Below are 22,998 nucleotides of genomic sequence, written 5' to 3'. Positions count from 1 at the left end.
CAGTCACCTCGCATCTCCCTCTATCCCCGAGTCTAATCGGCACTGATTGGCTTATGAAAACCCTAATCATTGAAAATTACTTTTAATGTGATGCTGGTACGTGTGGGTTCTGAATAACTTTTAAATGACGATCCATTGCGGGAGGGCTTTTCTGTGCCTACTTGATTTGAAGTAGCTGTGCGCAGTCACACTATATGGATGTGGTTTTGAAAGCTAATGAGATACAGCAGACTCCTGTCCTCTACAGGGAGGGGGGGCAGCCAAATCCCTGATGGAAAGGCGCTATAATATTCCTGTTATACCCCTACAGGGGCATAGCGAGCCTATAGAGCGTATGGTACTTCAACCATGACTTTACCGTATACTTGAGTGTATTTTTTAACATACCATGGCATTTAAATGTAATACTGCTGGCTATATACTAACTTTTACTATGTCAGTGTTAGTTGATATGAAATTAGTGACCTTATCTTTCCTTATCGTTACATCATTGCATGGCTCTCTTTTTACTTGGTCTGTTCACTGTTTTGGTCCAGACTGAATGAATCCCAATGACATTTTACACTAACATTCATAGTCTTCAGAAGACAAATCCCGGACTTTTCTGCACAGCTGATCTTTTTTTTTTTTTTCCTTTATCTGGTGAAATATTGGATGCGAACATTCATTGCTTTCAAAAGATATATTCTAAAGATGTTGGTTGTCCCCTACCTTTTTTCTCTAGCACAGTTATGAAGCTGACCTTTGTGATTTTGAGTGGAATCCCTCAACAAATGTTGGTCATGAAACTTGGTACTGACATTTATAATCCCTTCAGGATAAATTGTATTAACTTTAATGATCCTCTGACTTTTCATCTTGCACCATCATAAGGTCAGAATTTCAATCTGTCCAGCACTGTCAACATTTAAAGCCCTAAAAACACACATGGCAATTATTATTTTTCCTGCAAAGAGACAATCTATAGATACTGTATTCTCAATGCACTTTGCTTTCACTTTGATTCCCAACAGTTGATTTTGTGTCTTTCTCATGTTTGTCTCATGCATGTTAATCTTCTATAGAACCAATTAGTTTGGGGTTAGTGACCTGACCCTACACTGTGGTCTTTCAATGTCCCATAACATCACAGCTTCTTATTATATTGCTATCTGCATCCTGCTGTACTACTTGAATGGCACCCTTCCCAAATTAATTATCACACTTGGTCTAATCCCTACCCCAGTGTTGTTGACTGTCATTTACCACTGCATAATCTGTGGGAAACTGTTGCTCTGTTAGGAACAAAAGACACAAGCACACTAAATGGCAGGGCAGGAGGTGCCTGAAACAGATGGTTGTTCCCTCTATATAAGTAAATTGACCATAAATTTGGTTATATTCAATTGTGTGGACATGTGTGTGAGTGTGTGTGTGTGTGCGTGAGAGAGAGAGAGAGAGAGAGAGAGAGAGAGAGAGATATGAAGACATAATTTCTGGCACAGTCGCATTGAATTAAATCAAAGTGAATGTTTCTTTATCACATCACTGCCAATAAAGCTAATGCTAAATGATTTCTCTTTAAGTATTGGCAGTCATTTCCTCATATCTACTGTAGCCTATAGGATACTGGGAGGCTATTAGGTTCAGTCCTGTCACTCTAACATATTGTATCTGAATTGAACGGTGACTGAGAGAGAGAGGGGGAGAGAGAGAGGGAGAGGGAGAGATGGTTGAGCCCATCCAGAGGAAGCAGCAAGAAGCCTCAGCAGTTACACTTGCCAAAGCGGCTCCATTTAGACAACAGGCTGCCTACACTTTCGGCATTTATATTTCTATTCATGCTTTGTTTTTCCTTTGAGACATAGTCGCCCCGCGTCTCCTGCAGTCTGCATAGTGCTGGACACGCGGCTGGGAATTGGATTTTCTTCAGCGCAACTTAACGGGCGGCAGCGGCAGCGGCGGCAGCGGCAGCAGCTGTTGGACCGGCGTTAGCGACGCCTCCTCGCAGCGGATTTATAAAGCCTTTCCTGAGCCTGCAATGATGTTCAGCACCATGGGCAGAGACTGAGCGTTTCGGCACGCTGGACAGCGCCTGACGTCTGCTGGAGGTAAGCCAGCAGAGTTGAAACCCCCAGATTTTCTTCTCCCCTCTGACCTCCTGATAGTGGGAAAACTGCAGGCTGCGAGGGAAAGAAATAAATCAAATATGTTGAGCCTGCTACGAATTGTTTCACCGCTGCCTCGGAGAGAGAAAGACGCCTGCCACTACTAAAGGGAATAGTCTGGGTTGGGGTGATTTGGGGGGGGCGGGGGGATTCACAGTGAGCGCAGTTTTCCTGCACAGTAAGTTAACACTTTCTATCCGCCTAGTTGATTCTTCCCACCGCTCTAATGCGGTTTAAGGTGCCGAACCATGAATACAGCCGCTATCATCATTTTCCCCCCCCGCTAAGCTTCGGTGACCAGTGAGCTTCCGTTTGCTCTCCTCAGTTTATTTTGTTGATTTATTTATTTATTATTTTTTTTGAAGAGTCAGCGCGTGCCCAGGCAGCAGCAGCGGCTCGTGCCTCCGGTCTACGCGGAAAAATCAGTCCACCCACGACCGAGGCCCCCACCAATACGCACGCACGCACGCACCACCCCCACCCTGCACACAGCGTGAAGCTAAAAGACAGTGAGGAAATATATGACCCTCATGACCCACGTGCTTTCTCACCCCCACCGAGAGATTTACGGGAAAGCGAGCATCCTGTTCGATTTATTGCTCGACGGCACTTCAACAAGAAACATGGCCGCTGCCTGAGGCTCCATGACCCGCTGTGTTTTCGACCAAGTGAGTCAACAAGTTAATGTTGCAGGGTTAACAATTACGAAGCCTAAAATGATTTGGAGGTTCACACTATGTGCTAGATATTAAAACAATGTATAATAAACAGCCATAAATCTGAACTCCAACTTAACCAGAGCTAAAATAAATAGACCCAAAGTAAACAAATCTGCAAGTTTTAAATACATTTCCCTTTGCAAGCAAAGACTCGAACGTTATAAATAGTTGCTGCTTTTATTTGTCTTGTTATAATCTGTTCATTTAGCTATAAATAGAATTCCCCACTTTTGAGTTTAGAATCAGAAATTGCAAATTGTGACAGACCAAACCGTTGAGACAACATTCCATTTTAATAATTGGATGAAAGCTGCAACCTCAATGTGTCATGTACTTCCTGAATTATTTGCATTAGTCTTTGTAATCCCAGCTGCACACCTTTTGGTAACCAGACTGGTGCTTGAAATTGATGTTGCCACCCAGCCTCTGTGTTTCTTGCTCACTCCATGCATCACTTGAACTGTCTGCTCTCTTGCATAAAGAAAATTAATTCTCAAAATGTAAAGGAAGAAAAATGCCCATGTCAGGCCTGTTTTGAATGAGAGGTGACCTCCATGTTTTTTTGCCTGCGGTGCTCAAACGGGCTCTGATAGCGTGCTAACACACAATTTGGCATGCACACAGACACACATATAACATGACTATGAAAACCCAGAGTGACGTAAGCCTCGGCTTTTAAAGCCTTGATTTTAATGATGTTCATTAGGATTTTGATTACACTGGATGTGTGATAACTCTCGGCTCTGCATTAAGTGAGTCTGATATGTTAGTTCAGACTGTGAGCGACAAGAATTTAGTGGGAGGAAGAAAACAAGTGTGAATCATAGCAAAGTTTTTGCCACAGGGCTTCAACTCTAGTGTCCTTGAGAGAAAGCCAGCACATATTGATATGCTAGTTTTGCCTCTGGGTTAATAGGCTCTGGGCACTACTGTATAGAAATTGCTGCTCTATTTCATGGGGATGAACTAAATGCAAATGAATTTTCCATGCTCAATCTATTATACGATAAACATACCATGAATTTGAATTTGAACAGTGGCAATATGAAGGGAGGGCCCCACACCTGTTTATCAACTGTCCCTAAATTGTGTTTGTATAGCTAGAAATGAATCTTTGAGCATTCAAGGCATTTATCTCAATGTGTTTGCAAAGCCTTTTTAAAAGCCCTTTACCACCTAAAGGGTTTAACTGGTGCACTGTCTCAAACTGTGGCTCATTGAAAAACATGGCACAATGAAAAGCATTATGGGTCAGTGGTAACAAGTCCTCATTGGCATCCAGGACACAGCATGTTGACGGACTCTGCTTTGGATTTTTGCATTACACAGATTGCAGAGTTGCTTTTCTGGAGTATGCACATTGCACAGTGGATCATGTTCCTGCATGCCTGGATTTCCATTTATGGGTCTCTTAAAATTCAGGCCCCTTGCTAGAAATGCAATTAGATTCAATATTCCCCTAAATACATGATGGGCCAGCCAGGCAAGAGAGCTGGCTGAGGAAGTGAACACCCCCCTCCAGTGAACACCCTTCCAGCTCCACAACCCCCTTCTCAGTGATCCCGGACATCTGAAAACCCCTCTCCCTCACGCCACCATATAGCGAATTGTGGTCATTTTGAAAGATCATTTAAAGACAATCTCGGAGGCAATGGCTGTCACAGAACATATCAGTTCGCAATGAGGCACGCCAATTAAAAGAAAAACATTAGTGTGTCCAGAGCAGCCAGTATGATTAACTCCCCTGTGTTTTTCTATAGTTCCCTTTGGCACAGACAGAAACTAGAGAACTGTGACTGCTCTTTCTTTGCCGTGCTAGGCTCTACTCTGGGCAAGGCTGGGCCATGCCACGCAAAGCTGTATGGTTCTGTGCCGTGCTTCTCTTTTTATCATTTGCTGAAACACAGCTGCCGTTGCATCAGATGTAGCAAGCACTCATCTCATCAGTTCTCAGTGACTGGTTTTCCACTTCTGAATCTCTCTGCTTTGGGGGGCCATAATCTCACTGACATAATGGCATCCACTCCAATCAATAGCCAAATGGCACACAGAAACAATAGTTAGCATACTGTAGAATAACATGGCCTTGGAGTGGCAGAATGGAAAGCATGCTGCAGCCATTACATCTTTAACCCTCTTTGAAAATATAGTCCTTAATTATGGATCAAAAATACCAACCTTGTTAACGAGCCATGTATTATGGATTGCTGCATGATCTATGCTAATGTGAGCACAGCAGCTGGGTGAAAAAACGGGCACCACTTTGCCTGCTTTCCTCTGTCTCTAATCACCACACACACAAACACACCTTGTTCTTTTAGTTTAGTTCACTTATGGACGTAACAATTTACGTAGACCCTCATCCCAGCCTTAACATTTCCACTAAATTCTTCACGGCAACCTTTAACTCTACTCTTATCACTAAAAACAAGTCTTGACCCTAAAACTGCCCTTTAAAGTTGTGGAATATATGTCAAAAACAAGGATATCAAACTAATATTTATCCACACAACCATAGAAAGATCAGTACACAAACAGTACACAGTATGTACCAATAAATACCAAAGCTATTGATTTTAAAAAACCTGATATACTGTCCTTAAGGGTAGATAAGTAAATGCCATTGACTGGTCACAGAATTGTCTGACCCTTTCCCGATAATAGCATAACATTCCAAGAATTACAAAAATTAAACAGTAAAATTAAATTAAACACTACTTGAAGCACTTCTGCACAAACCAGAGGCTTCCAAAATCCGGCAAAGAAAGTGGTGCTCAGTTAACGGTCTGCTGGTTTTCCCTAAAGAGCCCGAAAATTCATTGACTTTTTGAGTGCTAATCAAGACAAATCTAACGAAAAGAGCTCTTATGATAAAATAGGGGTTTTATATTCAACGAGGTGCTGTCAAAAACATTTCTACAGTTTTATCTGAGAATAAACAGTCATTCACGATAGAATAAAGGCCTTTATATTACTGAGCTTTTTGAAATGATTTGTCGGCAGCAAGCGAATTACTGTGGAAAACAAACAGCCAAAATGATTTTGGCAAAAATAGAAATAGGTAAGGTAACTACGTAAGGGTTATAGTTCAGTAACTGCTATTATTCCAGCTGAGAAGCAAACTGCCCTGAATGGAAGATCTTTTAACTCAATATGATTAAATCCAATTAAAAAAAAATCACGCTCATCATAAATGACATGTTTTCCAGCTTAACAGGATACTTATCAAAACCTTTAAAATTTAAAGTGTTACTAGAGGAACAAACAAATGTATCAGGCCTGAGTTAGATAGGTAGGTGTTGTATCACAAAATTCAGCACCATCTGCTTGATGGTTAAAGATTTTTCTTTATCCCTGTTTTGTGGGCATTTTTCTCCTTCTAGCTCAGCTAATTTGCCTCAGTACACGCTTGTTGTCAAGACAAAGACATTTCACTGGAGCAGAATGTAAAGTATCCATGCAGAAATGTCTGGCATGTCATTACTACAAATGTCATCATGTACAGCAGCTACCACACACACACACAGACCCATCATGAGCATGTGCTATATATACCCATATATGCACCCATACCATCCACACACACTTGAAAACCCTGCTTTAAACGGTGTGGCTGTGGAAGTATAGAGCAGTGAAATATTGGAGCCATTGCAGCCCTCCAGGCATGCAGTTATCAGGGATACAGAACTGATGGCAAATCAATCACCTCAAGTGGAGTGGCCTGGTCTGTGGTGAGGAGAGGAGTCTTGCAGATGCACGCCGTGATGTCTGCAGCTTGCCATGCCAACCGCTGCACTAATCATACATGCATTTACAGGATATACAGTGTGTATGTGGGTCATTATCCACAGTATGTTCTCTCACTATCCAGCTTGGACCATTCTGCAACACACTTAGAGGATTTTTATGATACCTGCTTTCAGAAATATACCATGAGACAGCTAGAGAACAGTTCAGGTTAAGGAAAGACTGTTTTGCTGTTTCTTCTCCCAGAAGCACTAGTGGAAGTAATATAATGTTTTTACCACATCAAAGACTTCCAGGGATCATGCACGGGTGTCCGAGAAACCATGATTTCCATCACATAACACATCAGGAGCATTGGTTTATTTTATCAATCACCGCAATCCTTCCTTAAGCGTAACAAAATTGCTTTTAAAACCATAGCCACCCAACTATAACCTAGATAATTTAAATTCTGGTTTCATCCAGCCAGGATATAACCTACCAGGGACAATTTTGTAATGTTGTTACATTTTGTACATGTTACTTTTACTTAATCATTTTAATGTTCTCAAGGACAAGACTGTCCAAGACCACAACGCACATTTTATGAGCAACTACATGACATCATTAGAACTGAAGTACTCCTCCAGATGATGTCATCAAGAGGATTTTTTTTCCAGCAAGAAGCAGTGATAAATTTTAAGATTTAAGATTCGATTTATTGTCATTGTCAATTAAAAAGAAAAAACTTTCCTAATCTGAAGTACACCTCAATCATAGAGGTCATAGATCAGAAAACATTTCTATTATTTGTATAATTATTGGGGACATTTAGGAAACACTGACAAAGCTGTTCTGTGTACTAGATATAAGGATTAACTAATTATGTATTTATGTAGCTATCTGCCTTCATGTTTCCTCAGTGTGAAGTTAGTGATGCAGTATAAAAGCCAACAGCACACTGACATTCAACTTCTCTATGTCAACCTAATTTCTAATTCATGCGCTTTACTGTTGCTCTACGGTTGTTTATTTTCACTACGTTCTTGTTGCAGCTTTGGCCTAAACTGAGTCACATACAAAAATGAACAGAGCAAGATAATGTACTGTATCTGTAGACTCTAGAGGATTTATGTATCCATAAACATTAATATGCCATTGTATCCCACCGAGGCAGTTTTCTTTGTAATGATTTTAAGTAGGAATGTAAGCCATTTTTCATGCAGAGTTCTCTGTGGAAGGCAGGTAGAGGAAGTTGTGTCTCTATGTTTGTAGACTCCATTTACATATCCACCAAAGTTTTTATACCAAATAGCTGACAACAAGCGCAACTTTGTGGATCTAAATGCCTGGACTGTCGGCACAAAAAGCACCTACTAGCACCTTAATCTATTAGAAAGCGTGGATAGCTGTGACTTCATTTGTGCACACACACTTCTATGCATAACGAGAGTGTCACAGTAGGACTCCTTTTTCATTTTCGCTCCCGTTTGCATGTGTTCCCGACTCATTTCCATCCTCTTGCGTCATTACTTCAAGTACTGTATGTCCACTTGTCCAGATGGTAAGTGTATATGTGTGTGTATGGATTCCGTGTTTTTATGTTTGTGTAGATATGTGTGCATGTGTGTGGTAATCTATTCAACCATTTGAGAATGTGCATGAGCTTGTATTGGTCTGTGCTTTGAAGTGTGTGTAGGTTTTGTGCCTGTGACACTATGTGTTTGTGGGTAGGAAGCAGTCTACTGTACCAGTGAATGTGAGGTGTTATAGGGTCTTAACAGTTTTCCTTTCTGAAAACCATAAATCTCTTTCTGCAGCAAATAGCTTTTTAATTTAACATCACATACAGAGGCTGAGCATTTAAACGTGACACGTTTTGTGATACATTCCACATTTCTGAAGTTCATTTAGCACCCTAGTGAAATCTACAGATTGGTGACAAACCAATGGAAAAAGAGGAAAGAGGACTGTAGAATTATTACAAATTCAGATGACAAAGGGTCACGCAAATTACAGCATGTGAATCATTTATATGCTAAGTGTCATGTTTTATTAGCAAAGAAAAACAACCTTGTTTTGGGCTTTCATTTTTTTCAAGTGGTTTATTTAGATCGAGCTGCAGTAGAATTTCTTCAGCCCACGAAGACACTCAATCCTTCAGTTTATCGCACAATTTCAAACTATAAAGATGGAAATACAAGCAATCTGCTACTACACTCACACGGTGTTCTCCTCTCACTGCAGCACACTGTCCAGTATATCTAATGCACTCTTTCCATCATGGCAGTGTACAGTACTTCAAACCATCAGTGCTCTGCTCACTCTCTGTGGGACTGCTGTATCACTGAACATGCACGTTTACTGGTAATCTACAGTATTCAACATGAGCTGGCTAAATGAAGTGGCTTATGCTGGCCTGATGGGCTCTGGCCTTTGGAGTCAACAGATCTTAACCAAATCAAAAATTTAAAGGGAGGTTTTGGACTGAAATGTTGGACAGTGCTCTATACTGTGAAGCTAATATCAATGTCCAATCAATAGATTAGGGTAATATTTTTCAAAAAATGGTGTTTGTCCCTCCAGCAGAGTTTCTTGCATAAAATTTGACAAATAGCATGTTCTGAAGACTTGTAGACCCACACATTCTTAGATTTTTAACTATCTCTACATCCAAACTCAAATACTCCAGACATTAACAACCCGAATTTAAAAAGATGGGGGACATTGTTATGTTTTATAGACTTAATGACACCTTCATACGTTTCTTTAGTTCTGATCACAGTCCCAGGGTGACGCGGAGACTTGGCCTTCAGGTGGTCCCCTCTGTACGTCTGTCACGCTGGGTAGAAGCGAGACAAACTAAGATCATCTGCAAAACAAGCTGATCCACCAGACACAGCTTGTTACTAAGTGTATGTCAACACCCTGGATATGTTTGTCGATTTGTGTACGGTGTGAAGTGTGCATGTGCCCGTAAGAGAAACCTGTGTGCGTCTGTGTGTCTTTACATGAGCTGGCAGTTACACTATTTGCCAACATATGTCTTTTTGTATGCGGTAGCTTCATGCTGAAAGTTGAAGGTTGAAGAACAGGCTACACTGTGAGATATTTTAACCAGCTAAACAGTATAAAAATATCATCTTCACTGCTTCAACATATTGAGCTGACAGCATCCTGCTGTGCTGTTTATCTATTTGCTAATGGACAGAAACAGCCAAGGTGAAGGTTATATTATATCAGCACTGTCCAAGCAGAATGCGTACAGTGATAATGAGGAAACGGCATTGAGTCGTCCTCTGAGCATGTCTAATGCAGCAAGTCGAAACTGTTGCTGTGGAAAATACTGTTTGCACAACCTTTGTCAGACCTGGTGCCGATGTGCAGGTGTGGTTGTGTGTAATTACAGTGTACATGTTTGCTTGTAATTAAGTCGGGCCCACGGAGTCAGCACCCAAGCTAGTACAGGCTGCATGCGCAGTGGTCCAAAAACAGGGGATCTCATGATTCAATTACCACAGAAACATAAACACACACAGGCCACGTTGTGCTCACAGTCCGCACTCTCTTGCACATTCCTCTGTATTCCCCTCTCGTTTGCCACTTTTCGGCCTCTGCCAGCCCTCCACAAGCTCACTGGCTTTGCGAGGTGCAGCAGGGTGGCCACGATGGCAGAGAATTAACCCTGCTCTATGGGGCCACCTGACCCATCTGTAGGACATTATTGCCCGCGTGTTGTACGTTTCAGCCCAGCGAGCGCAGTGTATATCAGCATCGATAAAGATCAAGGCTGACAAGGGGAAAAGTCAGAGTCCCTCGGTTGAGCTGTAGCCAGCACTGGTGGACTGATTAGTCCACAGCAGCTGCTGGTAGCTGTTGCTGGGGGGATAAATGTTGCTTCACATGACTGTGACAGTAGCTCTGAAAGGCAGAAGCAGCTGCTGCTGCTGTGTCACTGCCCCTGGGCTGTGCAGGACGACTCTGGAGATGCAGGGCTCTGCTCCCCTCCTTCTCCCACTGCCCTCCTTCTCCTCCCCTCTGCTGTTTCTCTCTTCCTCCATCTCTCCTCACCTTACCTCGCCTCCCTATCTCCGTTCTTTCTCTCTCTGAAGCCCTTAAAACACCAGCACCAACATGCCGCAGATAATGTAAGGACATAAACACACCCATCAGTGATGTACTCTCATGTGTACGGCCAGGTTTTCTGTATGTGGGCTCGAATACACAAGCATAGTGTTTCTTATCTATGCCTGTTGTCTTTATGTTGGTGCCTGTGTGTGAATGCACAACAACATATGCATGTCTGTGTGCTCTTAGGAGAAAGTTGAAGAGTACATTCAAAAGTGCTCGTGGGCTCTTCCTGTTTTCTGCAACCCACTGCTCTGCAATTAGCCCGAAAACCTTGAGAAAAACATTGATAAACAAAGATGAAACAATTCACGCCTCGGCCGTTGCAAAGCCCTCAATCGAAGTCAAATGCTATTATCATCCCGGCAATGTATTTCGGCAGGTGGAAGCCCACTCTGCCAAACAGACACTTCTATGCCCTTGAAAGTAATCAAACAAAAGCAGAAGCAGTTTGTTCAAACACTTATTAAAAGCCCATATAGGCCATTTATGTGGGTGTTGTTATTGGAACCGGAGCTAAAGCGGCAGTGGGTGCTTCATCCTAGTCCACACAGGGCTCTGGCACTGTTAGCCTGGGGTTGATGCCCATAGTTTCATGTCAGAGCCAGAGACAGGGACTGCGGCCACCACAGGGGCTGAAAAGCTCCCATCGTCCAGCAAACACGTTCATCCATCCTGAGTTGGCTGCAGAGATAAAGAGATGGTTCAAGGAAAAAAAAAACACTTCAATTGTTCTCTTTGCTCTCCCTTTCTTTTCTCGTTGGCTTTCTATCTCTCCCTCATCTCCCATTCCCTAGATTTCTCTCATTTCAGGCCATTTCTTTCTTGAAAATGTTTACACTTAATGAAACCCGACCAGTCTACTCCCTAAAGCCTGATGCCTTTGAACATTATTCTTAGCCTCAGCAGATCAATATCAACTGCATTCCCTGTCCGTCTGTTCGCAATCTTAAAAATTTGTAGTAATGAATCTTATTTTTTTAAAACCTTAAAATGTTGTCTGAAGAAAACTGCAGCATCTGGGTCTTCAAGTAGGCTTTTCTTTTGAATGCTGCCAGGCCAAATAATCTCCCTTGTGTCACATATAGCTCTCAATATCTCACCAATAATTTAAGTGCGACAACAATAAAATGTTCCCGCTCACCACAGTAACTCACACTCATGCAAGGTAAAGCAAATCCAAAGTATTGGACAAGAAGCTGAGTTTCATCATGGTATCAGACAGACAGCATTCTGTATTGGTAAAACAAGTGCTCTGCCTGCACTATGTTGACATCAGAGCCGATCAGCAGGAGTCAAGGAGGGAAATCAGAGGTTGACTGGAGCCTTGCTTCACTGGACTCAGTGAGTTTTACAAGGTCTCTGTCAATAGCTGTGACAAGCTACAACCAGCATTCCTGCACTCTTGACTGCGCTGCTGTGGGTCGGTATACTGGTGCTCAGTAGGCTCTGCATGACGCTAGTAATTCCCTCTGGGCTTACGTAGTGGGTATAACATTACATTATGGAGTTTCACAGTAACAAAATTACTGAAGCAAAAATCAGGAATACAGTTCAGATGAGAAAATAAGAAAACAAACTACAAATATAGGCACGCTAAAACTAATAAAAACATGGATAAAACAGGACTTGTCAACCAACAATGTCAACCAAAGGTCATACAACATGATTCTTGACTGATGATTATGTGAATGCCAGGCCACCAGGCAGAAAATGTCTTAACAATAGGACGTGTAATGTGTTATCTACTGTAAAGTTAGGTGTAAAGGATTTTTTTTTTTTTATCAGCATCATATGTAAGGCTTTTAGACTTTTGTGATTTTCATGATTTAGGGTTTATGATTATGTCACATTTCTCCTATCCCTGCTGCTGTTTGGTCATAGAAAACGGTTTGGCTATGTGGAAAATCTAATGCAATTCAGTGCAACAGTTCTGTTACGATTTCTGTTACAAAAAAATTATTTTGACTTGAGTGCAGAGGCGATAAAATTAGAAACGCTTCCAAAGGGAAGCAGCTACGTCCAGTTCAACATCACAGCAAACTATAGCCATATAATGCATTTATTGTTTAACTAATATCTCTTTGACGTTAATTATCTGTGTGAATGTAGAGGTTATGGCTGTTATTAGCTGTTGGATTGGATTTTATTGGATTTTGTTGTTAGAAAAGGTGCCACTCCAGGTCCCGTATTTTGTGTGGGCTTCAGGTTTTGCTGAGTGAAAACAAAAAAAATGAACTGAGTCAAATTCTGATTTAGAGGAGGTGGGTTTCATTATCCTGTTGCTTTTGATTTTTTTGTGTGTCTGTATTAAAAACTAGCTTGCAGATAGCCACCCCATTCATCATACCCGAGCAGACTTACTGTATGTGATTCATGATCATTGTTCTACAACAGTCCTGCATTTTGTTCCCCTGCCTTCACCCAGCCTGTCTCTACAGCTGTGCTTTCTGCCTGATCAATGTGTGTTCTTAGCAACTCCATCTCTCTTTAATTAAGATATTTCACTGTGTTCTCCAAAAGGATTTCACAGAAAGGTCAAGCTGACTAGACTTCCATCTAAGTCTCAGTGCATTCACAAAGGTCTTGTTCATCATCACGTCAACAATCTGAGTCCAGTACTTCCACGTCACAAAAAATGTCAGCGACCGATTACATTAGGGGTTTGGGGAAATGTGGGATGTTGGCCAGCGCCTCGCTCAACGCGCTCCAACTCCATCAGACTCACTTACCTCAATCACCTCATGCTTCATCAGAGCTTTCCGATGGGACAAATGATCGCTATAAAACACAAGGAAACAAATTAACCACCGGTGTCAAGATTTTAATGGTTCCAATTAGTCAACACTTTGGGAAATGTGCATTATTAAGAACGATAGCACGCCACTTCCAATCTGTAACTTCCACCTAGTTTGCAGCAGTCAAAATGAATGTGTTCGACAGTTTCCACACTGTCCTGCATGTCTAAAATTACAGTCAACAGTATAAATTTGTACATTGTACATGAAACCTGGCTAACACCATCACACTAAATCCACATAAACACATTTTCACATGTCAACACCATTACCAGCGCTCATCCTGTTCTCGTGCCAAAAGGGATGCAGCTATATATCCCACACAATTATACATTTTAAGAAACCCTACTTTCTGTGCTGTGTGCAATTTCTTTCCTGCTAAGTGTTGCCTATTAGTATACAAACTCACAGATGCCAAGCCTACTGGACAGAAAATATTCTACACTATTCTTAGCTCCCTCTAACTTGCTCTCAAAACCTCAGCAGCTCCTGACTCATTTCTTCCTAGATTCCCATCCTTTACAACATTATTTAGTTTGCACCATCCCCCTTTTCTGCAATGGTCCGAATCCAGACAGAACAAGTAACCAGTCAGTTAACTTTAGTGGCCTTTTCAGGCATTGTGAAGTCACCCAAACCTTCACATTTTATTTATTTATTTTTATTATAGGATGTATTTATTAAGAGGATAGAGACGGGATTTCTCCTCTTTTAAAACTTGAAGTACTCTTCTCTCCACATGTGACAAATGCTAGTATGTAAGCACCTTTTTTGAGGCTGGAACACATTGAAAATGTGACATTATTATGATACTTTGTGATAAATCAGGGGGCTCAGTAAGGTTCAGAAATGTCAGCACCAAATTAAATGGTAATCCAGTTTTCAAGATATTTCACTGTCAACCTGTCAAGCGGTTGCTGACACTAGAGGACAATTTCTAGCATTGCAAGAGTCAGTGTGATTCATTCTCTGGGAACCATGAAGGTTAGTACAGGATGTACTGGTAATTGCTGATAGCTTGTGGATATTTAAGTGGTGGACTGAGAAATAGTCATCATTGCTATCTGTAGAGCTGCTAGATGCTACTATAGCAAATACATAAGGTAGAAAATCACACTGATATTTATATTTGTGCCTAATTCTTATTAAAATTCTACAAGCAAGCTTTTTTCATGACACTGGCTGAGGAGTTAAAACTTTTAAGAAATGTTATGAGAAAAGTCTTTGGATACTGAATGGTGTTTTAAATAATTTTTGATCAGTAGCTGGAGTCCTTTTTCTCATGCATGATTGCAGCAGAAGGCCTAAGTCTGACTGGCCAGATGGTCAGGCTTTAAGGGCGGCTTCTTTTTCAGTCAGCTTCCTCAGTCAGCCTATGTCCCCGGGCAATCAAAGAATGTTTCCTAATTAGCTAAAAAACCCTTCGTTTTCATAGATCCATTCGTTCCAAAATGGATTTTAGTAACTTTGCCTGCTACAGGCCTGACGGGGTTACACAGGAATAATCAACTCGTGCTTCACACACGTGTTACACGTGTACACTGTACCTCTATATGTGAGGAAGCCATGTACAGTAATTGCTTCACCTTGGACAAATGTCTGGACTGCTTCTCTCAGCATTTGTTCTGAGAACACTGATTGCTTCTACGTCTACCACAGCCCGACCATCACCTTTCACACGATTAAACCTTTGGTAAAAGATACACGTTGCACCAAATCACAGTAGACCAACAGCTTAATTATAACCTAGTATTTTAATAATTTTTCTCATGACTTATGTAACATAATCAACACTGTCAGTCTTTACTATGATTTTTAACTGTAGCAGTAAACATTTGATGATTCGCTCAGCTGGAGAACACATACTCATTGTGGATATGATAATTTTAATGATTAACCTTACTCATACACATGCTGCTTTAATTTTTAAAAACAGTTTCCTATCCAGCCTCCATTGTCTCCTACTGCTTTCTTCCTTGTACTGCTCTGCATCCCTTTCTCCTTCTTTGTTGGCATCTCATATCCTTCTGCCATTCAGTGGGCTGAACTGGCTCTTATTTGGGACTTCGACATGGGACTTCTCTTTGTAGACTTCTCTGTGTCTGTAGTTATCTTAAATGTTTGTCTTTCTGGTCTTTCAGCTGTTCATTGCAGATATGCACACCACAGGGCCATTAGGCAAATTGCCGTGGAATAAATGCCTTTGCTCCACAAAGAGTCAGCTGGTCTCAGAGGTCTGAGAAATATGTTTGTCCACATCTGGTTTTAAAATAAAGCCCTGGCTACCTATAACTTGCAGCCACCTCCTATCGCTCCTTCTCTCTCACCCCACCTCACTGACACTGTAGGCCTCAGAGGGCAAATGAGTACTCAGCCTGGCAGTCCCTCTACTCCTATTGATGAACACGCTTGCCAACTTGCTGTGTCACATAGGGATCTTAGAGGGTGAGGTGATGCTCTTACCCACTCACCCTATCCACACCTTTAGACACATCCCAAGCCTCTCCTGCCCCACCCGCCCTTGCTTCCCCAGCTCAAACACCTTGAGGGAATAGAAGAAGGGCAGAGGAGACAGACAGTAAGCAAGTGTGTGTGCAGATGATAAGATGACTGTGAGTCCTAATGCTTGTGAATGTGAGTGCGATTGAGACACATTCATCGCCTGTGTGTAAGAATTTGTGTTTGTGTCACGGTGGCATGTTATTGCAAGTGGTCTGACACGGTATGTCAGATTTAAGTAAAACGGTAAAGAGACAGAAGCAGAGGAAAATACTTAAAAGCACGTCATCACCGCCGCTGAAGGTGTGCGGCTGTGTGCGAGTGATAGAAGCTTGTGTCGCTCATCTCCTTTCTGCTCACGGCCACGGTTAATTATTCACTGGGGTTGTGCTGCAGAGATGAACTGTGGGGCTCTGGGATAAAGGCACTGGAGGAGGAAGATGAAATTATAAAATCCTAATGATGGAACTCTGGCTGAATGGTAATTTCTTAAATTGATTTTGAAGAGGTGCCCAGACAGAACCGACATGGAGACACATTGAGATGGGGAGAGGGAGAGGATTCCTCCTTTGCTCCCCTCTCTCTTTTACTCTCTCTCTGGACGTGTTCCAGCCCTCCTCACCTCTGGCCCACTCTTTCTTTTATCCCACACTTAAGTTTCATTGCCACACGTCTGTCCTTTTGTTTCAATCCTTTCTACTTAATCTCAACGTCTTGCTTTGCTATACCCACGTTTTCTGTTCACATACTGTATCTCTTTGATGTGATTATCGTAACTATTGTCTCATTTTATTCCTCAGTCATGTCTCTACAAGATCTACAACTTCAGATCTTGATCCTTTTTTTGTTGTTGTTGTTGTTTATTTCTTGGTGAAGACTATATGAATGGACTGAAAAAGTTGAGAATATATAAATACATTTCACTTGCAAGTGCTGATATTTCCTTGAAAGTGGTATCAAATAATCACAACATCCACAACTTCTGGCCAGGAGACTTTTGTTGAATGTCTTTTCACTACCCTTGTTTCCCTTCTTTCTAGACTGTCAAATAAAGGCAAATGCCAAAGAAATAATAATAGTCTTAAAAATGTACTTGTAATAATAAAGCAGTGCATAGAAATCCATTACCATTTTTAAAAGATGTTTTATTTTATTTTTTTGTCTTTTCGGCTTATCCCGTGAGTTCAGGGTCACCACAGTGGATCATTGTCCGCATGTTGATTTGGCATAGTTTTTACGCCGGATGCCCTTCCTGACACAGCCCTCCCCAATTTCTACCGGGCTTGGACCGGCACTGCACAGCTGGGCTATTAGGGGTTCAGTGTCTTGGCCAGGGACACTTCGACATATAGCCAGGGGCGGGGATTGAACATCGCACCCTGTGGTCCGTGGACGACTGCCTTTACCAACTAAGCTACAGCCGCCCTATACCATTTTTTAAAGGTTATCTAGTAAAATTACATCATACATGAGTAATAAATATCGGCTTTACTGTAAAACAAATTGCCCAAACATTATTGCAACGGCTGAAAGCACTACTTTTACTCACATGCGTAAATGATCACTTTACACAAGCAACCAGCCATGTTGAGCAGGTCAAGCAGAAGTACATCATTTAGGATACTTGCTTTGGAGTTGCTTTATACATTTATTCAATATGTCTGTTCAGATAAACTGTAGTTTGTCAAGCAATAGCTCCAACATGCAACTACCCCTAAAATTCTCAGATTCCCTTTTTTTAAATAGTAATCAACATAATCAAATAAAACACATTTAAAAATGTTAGGAGTGAGCATTAGAAGTGTCAATAGGTTTACTTTTTAACTTTGGCTGGCTGTTTTCCTCAGCTTGCAGTATTTATGGTAAGCTAGGCTAATCACCTCCTTGTATGAGCTCTAGAACAGTACAGGACATTGTTATTGATCTTCTTATTTCACTTTCAACAGTTAAATATCACTGCATGCAGACCATCAGATTATAGGTTTCTTGTTTTAAGATATTCCTGTTTTTTTAAGTTTAGTATATTGGTATGCAGAAAATATATTGTGCTTGAAGACACAATGTTTTCAGAAACCTTAATATAACTCTGAATTTTGAAATATACCCAACAACACCCAATCAGGCACGTATACTGGTTGGAAACTACTACTGAGCTACTGAGAATTATTGAGCGTGGTATTGAATCGAACATTCAAAGGTTCATTAAAAATGTAAATCAATTTCTACTCCAGCTGTCTAGTCAATAGTTGGAAAAACTAACTATGATTTTTAAAATCTTTTTCCAAGATGAAATTTCAACAAATCTTAAGCGCCCATTCTCTTGAAATCCATATATTGCAGGAGTCAGAAACTAACCACCATTAACTTTATTTGGAATCACTTTTTAATTGGCTGCCGTGTATCTGTGAATTGGGTTAGATGAGACAGCCAAGGATAGTAACATCATTAGTGGGTTCGTTCGTCCAAGTGAACGTCTGAACCCATTGTGTGCATCTATGCATACTAATTGTTCACAACCATATTTACTGTATGCCGACATTATATCCTCTCATATCTAGGCATGGCAGTAACATCAAGGGAAATTGCAAATGGTCACATGACTGAGAACAATCAATAGGAGCACATAGAAAAATGTGGGAGGGCATATGCATCTCACTCAGTAGCTGCTTTTGAGTTGCCTTTGAGCAAAGCACTTAACCTCCAACTGCTCAGTGGAGATGTACAAATGGATGAGTGGAGGCTGAGATTACTACAATTAAAAAGACATTTCTTCATCCTTCCTCATTTAGTTCATTCTGACACAGTTTTAGAGCACCTGTATAAGCACAGTGTCTTCACACTTCAGTGCCCAAGTGGACACACACACACACACACACACACCTCTCTGCTCCTACGTCTCCAAGTCACCCTCTCCTTCTCTCAGCTCCCTTTAGCAGTTCTGCCTGTCTATCTTCTTTTTCTTCTACTGTGACCCCCATGTCATCCTGAGCAGGCCTGCCACCCTGTTATCCATCCAGTGGGCCACAGAGAAGAGCAAAAGGCAAAGTGATTGACAGAGATAAGGCCTCTAATTAGAAGCAGTGATTGGGGGCCTCTGGAGGGGGCTTAGCTTCCTGGCAGGCTGAGACAGAAGAGACGGAGATGTATCCAGGGTGCCCAACCCCTCCACAATTAGACGCACATCTGCTATCAGCGATCAGTTTGGTGTCCCTGAAACAGGGAGATGTTCAGCAGCATGTTGCCTGTCAATGTCATTCATTGTCCCTTTTATTTCCCTTGCACAAACCTGCCACCACCTCACTTGATCGATTGGGGAGATACCAATAAGTTCCATACGGATAAAAGCACAAAACAGCATAGAGTATGATGAATATTCATACAAAAGGTGCACATGTAGGAGGACAGAGAGGCAAGGGGGCAAAAACACATTCATGCATGGCTGAATGCACTGCTGCAGAGAGTTAAGATGTCCAGACGCATCCTTTAAACAATACATGTATAAATTCATACGTGCACACAAATATCAACAAATAATGTGTTTAGTTAAATTTGATAAACAAACAGACTCCCACTCTGGCTGTACTGCACACATTTAACATATCATTAACACACACAAGTCTGACTCAGTGCTCTTACTGCAGGCTCTAAAATTACTATGTGAGAATATGATCAGGGGTTTTACAGACCAGGCAAAATGTCACATCATCTTAGTGCAAAGTTTTATGACTCTAATCTGGGTGGCTGACACGGACACAGCCTCCACAAGCATGTTCAAATACGGAATAATAGGACATTATGGACCACAAAAGCATACATCACGGGACTTCTTTGCAGCTGGCGTGTGTTGTCGCATAGAGACAATGTATGAGCCGATATGTCTACAGCCTAATTCCAAATATGGGGGAGCCGTCATTTGAATAATCTACACCGAGGGAGCAGAAGGCTAAGGGATATTTAACATGATGAATAAGACGAGCTGTACAACTTGTGCTATCTGCTAGAGTCTTAAATCTAGAGTCCTAGCCAGGGGGAGATGATAAAGAGTGGGACTGGATTGCGACAGTCCATGTTGGTCGAAGGCCTTTAGAAAGAGAGAAGCTCGAAAAGGCCAGAGAGCTGGACAGAAAAAAAAATGCTAGGAGTGAGACACAGGGGGCCAGTTATGCATAGTCTCCAACTAAAAAGATTTCTCAACAGAGACATTCGCTGAAAAGGCAAATTAGTCTAGGAGCAGACATAATCCATGTCTGTGAAACTGACCACGAGTGTTTTCCCTCTAGGGAGCCAGGTCTTCATTATAGTCCTACTCTTCAACATCACACTCCAGTCTCTGCCAAGAGACCTCAGCAACAATGTAACTTAGCATTAACGTGCTCTGTTAAATAAGCCATCCTGCCTCCTCTGAGCGTTACTGTTTTAGGTCATTTTTAAATTAATGCAGCAAATTGTGTAGGTTAAATTTGGATTTCAAATACTTATTCTTCTTTTATTTTTTGGAAACATGAGCAATGTGAGCTTCAGCCCTGATAAAGTGACCTTGGGTGAGGTGTGTGCTGCATAATGGGGATTGGGAGAAGATTGTTAGCTCTGTGTGGGGGTGAGGTTGGCACACTCGTTTCCCTTTAGTGCAGGTCAAACAGGCTCTGTGAAATAGGGAAGAAATCAGGACAGCAACAATGTAGAGGCAGAAAGGGAGACAAGAGCAGCGTGGGAAGGAGAGGAGAGATCTGTGAGTTCACTCAAGGAGAGAAATGGGAGAATTGGAGCATTTCCCCCTCGTGGATACTCAACATTTATGACCAAGCTGAGAGACAGAAATCGAGAAGAGGAAAAGACAAGTGTATTCTTTATGCCTGTCTTTGTGTTTGGCACTCACACTGATTTCTAAGTTACTCACTGCAGCTTTACAGTCGGGCACCTTTCTTTAGCATTTTAGGCAAAATCCCTATTCTGCTGCCTTCTAACTGTCCTGACACATGAGTCATCTTAGCCCAGAGAGGCGGAACTGAAATACTGTAAATAATAGCACCAACAGAGATGCAGACTGACCATCTGGGAACATGCAGCTAGCCATCAATTAATAACAGACAATTATCAGGTCAACATACTTTTGGGGGGTTATTCATCCACAAACATGTATTTCCAACCCTAGTGCCAGGAAAGAAGAACCCTTGATCTCATTCAATAATTTTTTGTTTAGGTGCAAAACGTATAATCAAATTCTCAGTCTGTGGGCTTAGTACAAAGGATCATGTTTAAGATATAGTTACAGTTAGGGATCTGAAAACACTTAAAATGATGTCACAATCATTGTTTTGGTTAATAAACAAGGAATCACCAATTGACCTGACTGCTGGAGATTCTGGTGTGCTGCATGTCCATTCACCACTCAGAAAACCACACCGTGCTGCATTAAGGGCACAATGTTTGCTGCAGTGCTACTGAACATTACAGCAATTCATAAGGTGAAAATCTAGTACAGTATGCACTTATCTAGTGAAGAGAACAAGTCTTCAGACACTCTCAGGCAGCACAAGAATTAATATTTACTTTTGACCCTGAGCAGTATGCAACCAGTATGCCCAATTATACAACTCTGAAAAATGATGCTCTGCCTCACAGTGCCTGAAGACATCTTGTTCCTTTCTTCAATCGTCCATCTTCAAGAGCATCTCAAGGTTTTTGGATTTATTGGGAAGTGTTACAGAGTGGGTGAAAGGCTTGTTCTCATTTTCACAATATGAACATAATTTCAAATGTGTTTAACAAATATAAAACAATCGTAATTTTATTAGCAATCAACTTTACCTAGTCAAATTCTCAAATAAACTTGCTGAATGTTGACAAATTATCAATCTCTCATTTAAACATGCATTTTTTTTTTCACAAAGATTTATGCTTCTGATATACACATTTCAAATTATATTTACTGTAGACTGTAGCTAAATGGATTTACACATCTTGTAAGTTTCTTGTAATTTCTAACAACTGGAATCAAGAGACAGGCCTATGGTAATGTGTACATGGAGCCAATAATCTATATCAGGGATTAGAGGCTGTTGTTATATAATTAATTAAATCTGTAACATAGTGACACAAACTGTATAGTCCAGCAAAAAGCCAGTTTTATAGATTCTCCAGCACATGCAGTTTCAGTCTGAAAGTACCTCCCTGCTGCATGCAAACAGAGGATAGCAGCTCTGTGAATGTGTCCTTACTATAATTGGGGAGCTCTGGCATGTTCTGCTGTTAGCAGTCTATTATTGTGCTGATTTTTCGGGCTCCTATTCCTTTTCTCCTGTCAAAATGCATTTTGTGTTTCCATCTTTTAGTGTTTTGATAATTTAAAGCATTGCTTGTGATTTGCAGAGGCACTGAAGTCTCATAGAATCTATGACTGTGAGGCAGAGTGAAGGCTGAGTATTTATGAATGGCCTTTAACAGCAGGGGAGAGATGAACTGCTGGATTTTCCCAGCTCTCGTTTTTTCGCCTGCTCTCTATTTCTCTCTTCCTTTTGCCTCTCAGCCCCAAACCAGTCAGTGAGCGGCATCCCAGTGTATGTGACATTCAGCCTAAAGTGTGAAAATCAGCAGATGGGTAATTTTGTTTATATGGTTAGTGTGTATTTGTGTGTTTGTGTGTATGAAGAAAGAGAATGGGTGAGGGGGAGCTAAGGAGCGGGGAATAATTTATGACCGCTGTTCCCTATAATTAGAAAAAAACTAAATTGCGTGTCAATGTAGGAGGTAGTTAAAAAGAGTTTTGCTTCTGTCAAAGGACAATACAAACAGAAAAAACTACAGTGGAAGGCAACAGAGTATTTCCACTGACTCCCCCTCTGAGCCGAGAAAAAATAGGATTGCTGAAATGGAATCCCGTGGTCTGAATGATTTTAAACCCACTTTGGCGAGACCAAACCGCCAATAAGTTTTTGATGAATTGCTAATTCTCAATTACTTTTTGGCTTTTAATCTGTTAAT

The 22,998-nt window shown here is 41.3% G+C and overlaps 1 protein-coding gene across 3 annotated transcripts in view; it reads left to right on the top strand.

Moving 5' to 3' along the window:
• Positions 1 to 1,659: 1,659 nt before the first annotated feature.
• Positions 1,660 to 22,998, top strand: part of tmem121ab (transmembrane protein 121Ab) — a 41,982-nt gene continuing 20,643 nt past the window's right edge. The window contains exon 1 of one of the 3 annotated variants that reach the window (XR_010911324.1): positions 1,660 to 2,090. The gene's annotated coding sequence lies outside the window, so the exon portion shown is untranslated. Of the gene's footprint in view, positions 2,091 to 2,302; positions 2,816 to 22,998 lie in introns of those variants that run through there. The other 2 variants (XM_067482961.1, XM_067482962.1) reach the window with 2 other exon arrangements.

Source organism: Channa argus, chromosome 17, assembly GCF_033026475.1.
Source record: "Channa argus isolate prfri chromosome 17, Channa argus male v1.0, whole genome shotgun sequence".
NCBI lineage: Eukaryota > Metazoa > Chordata > Actinopteri > Anabantiformes > Channidae > Channa > Channa argus.
This window is presented reverse-complemented; position numbering and strand designations above follow the sequence as displayed.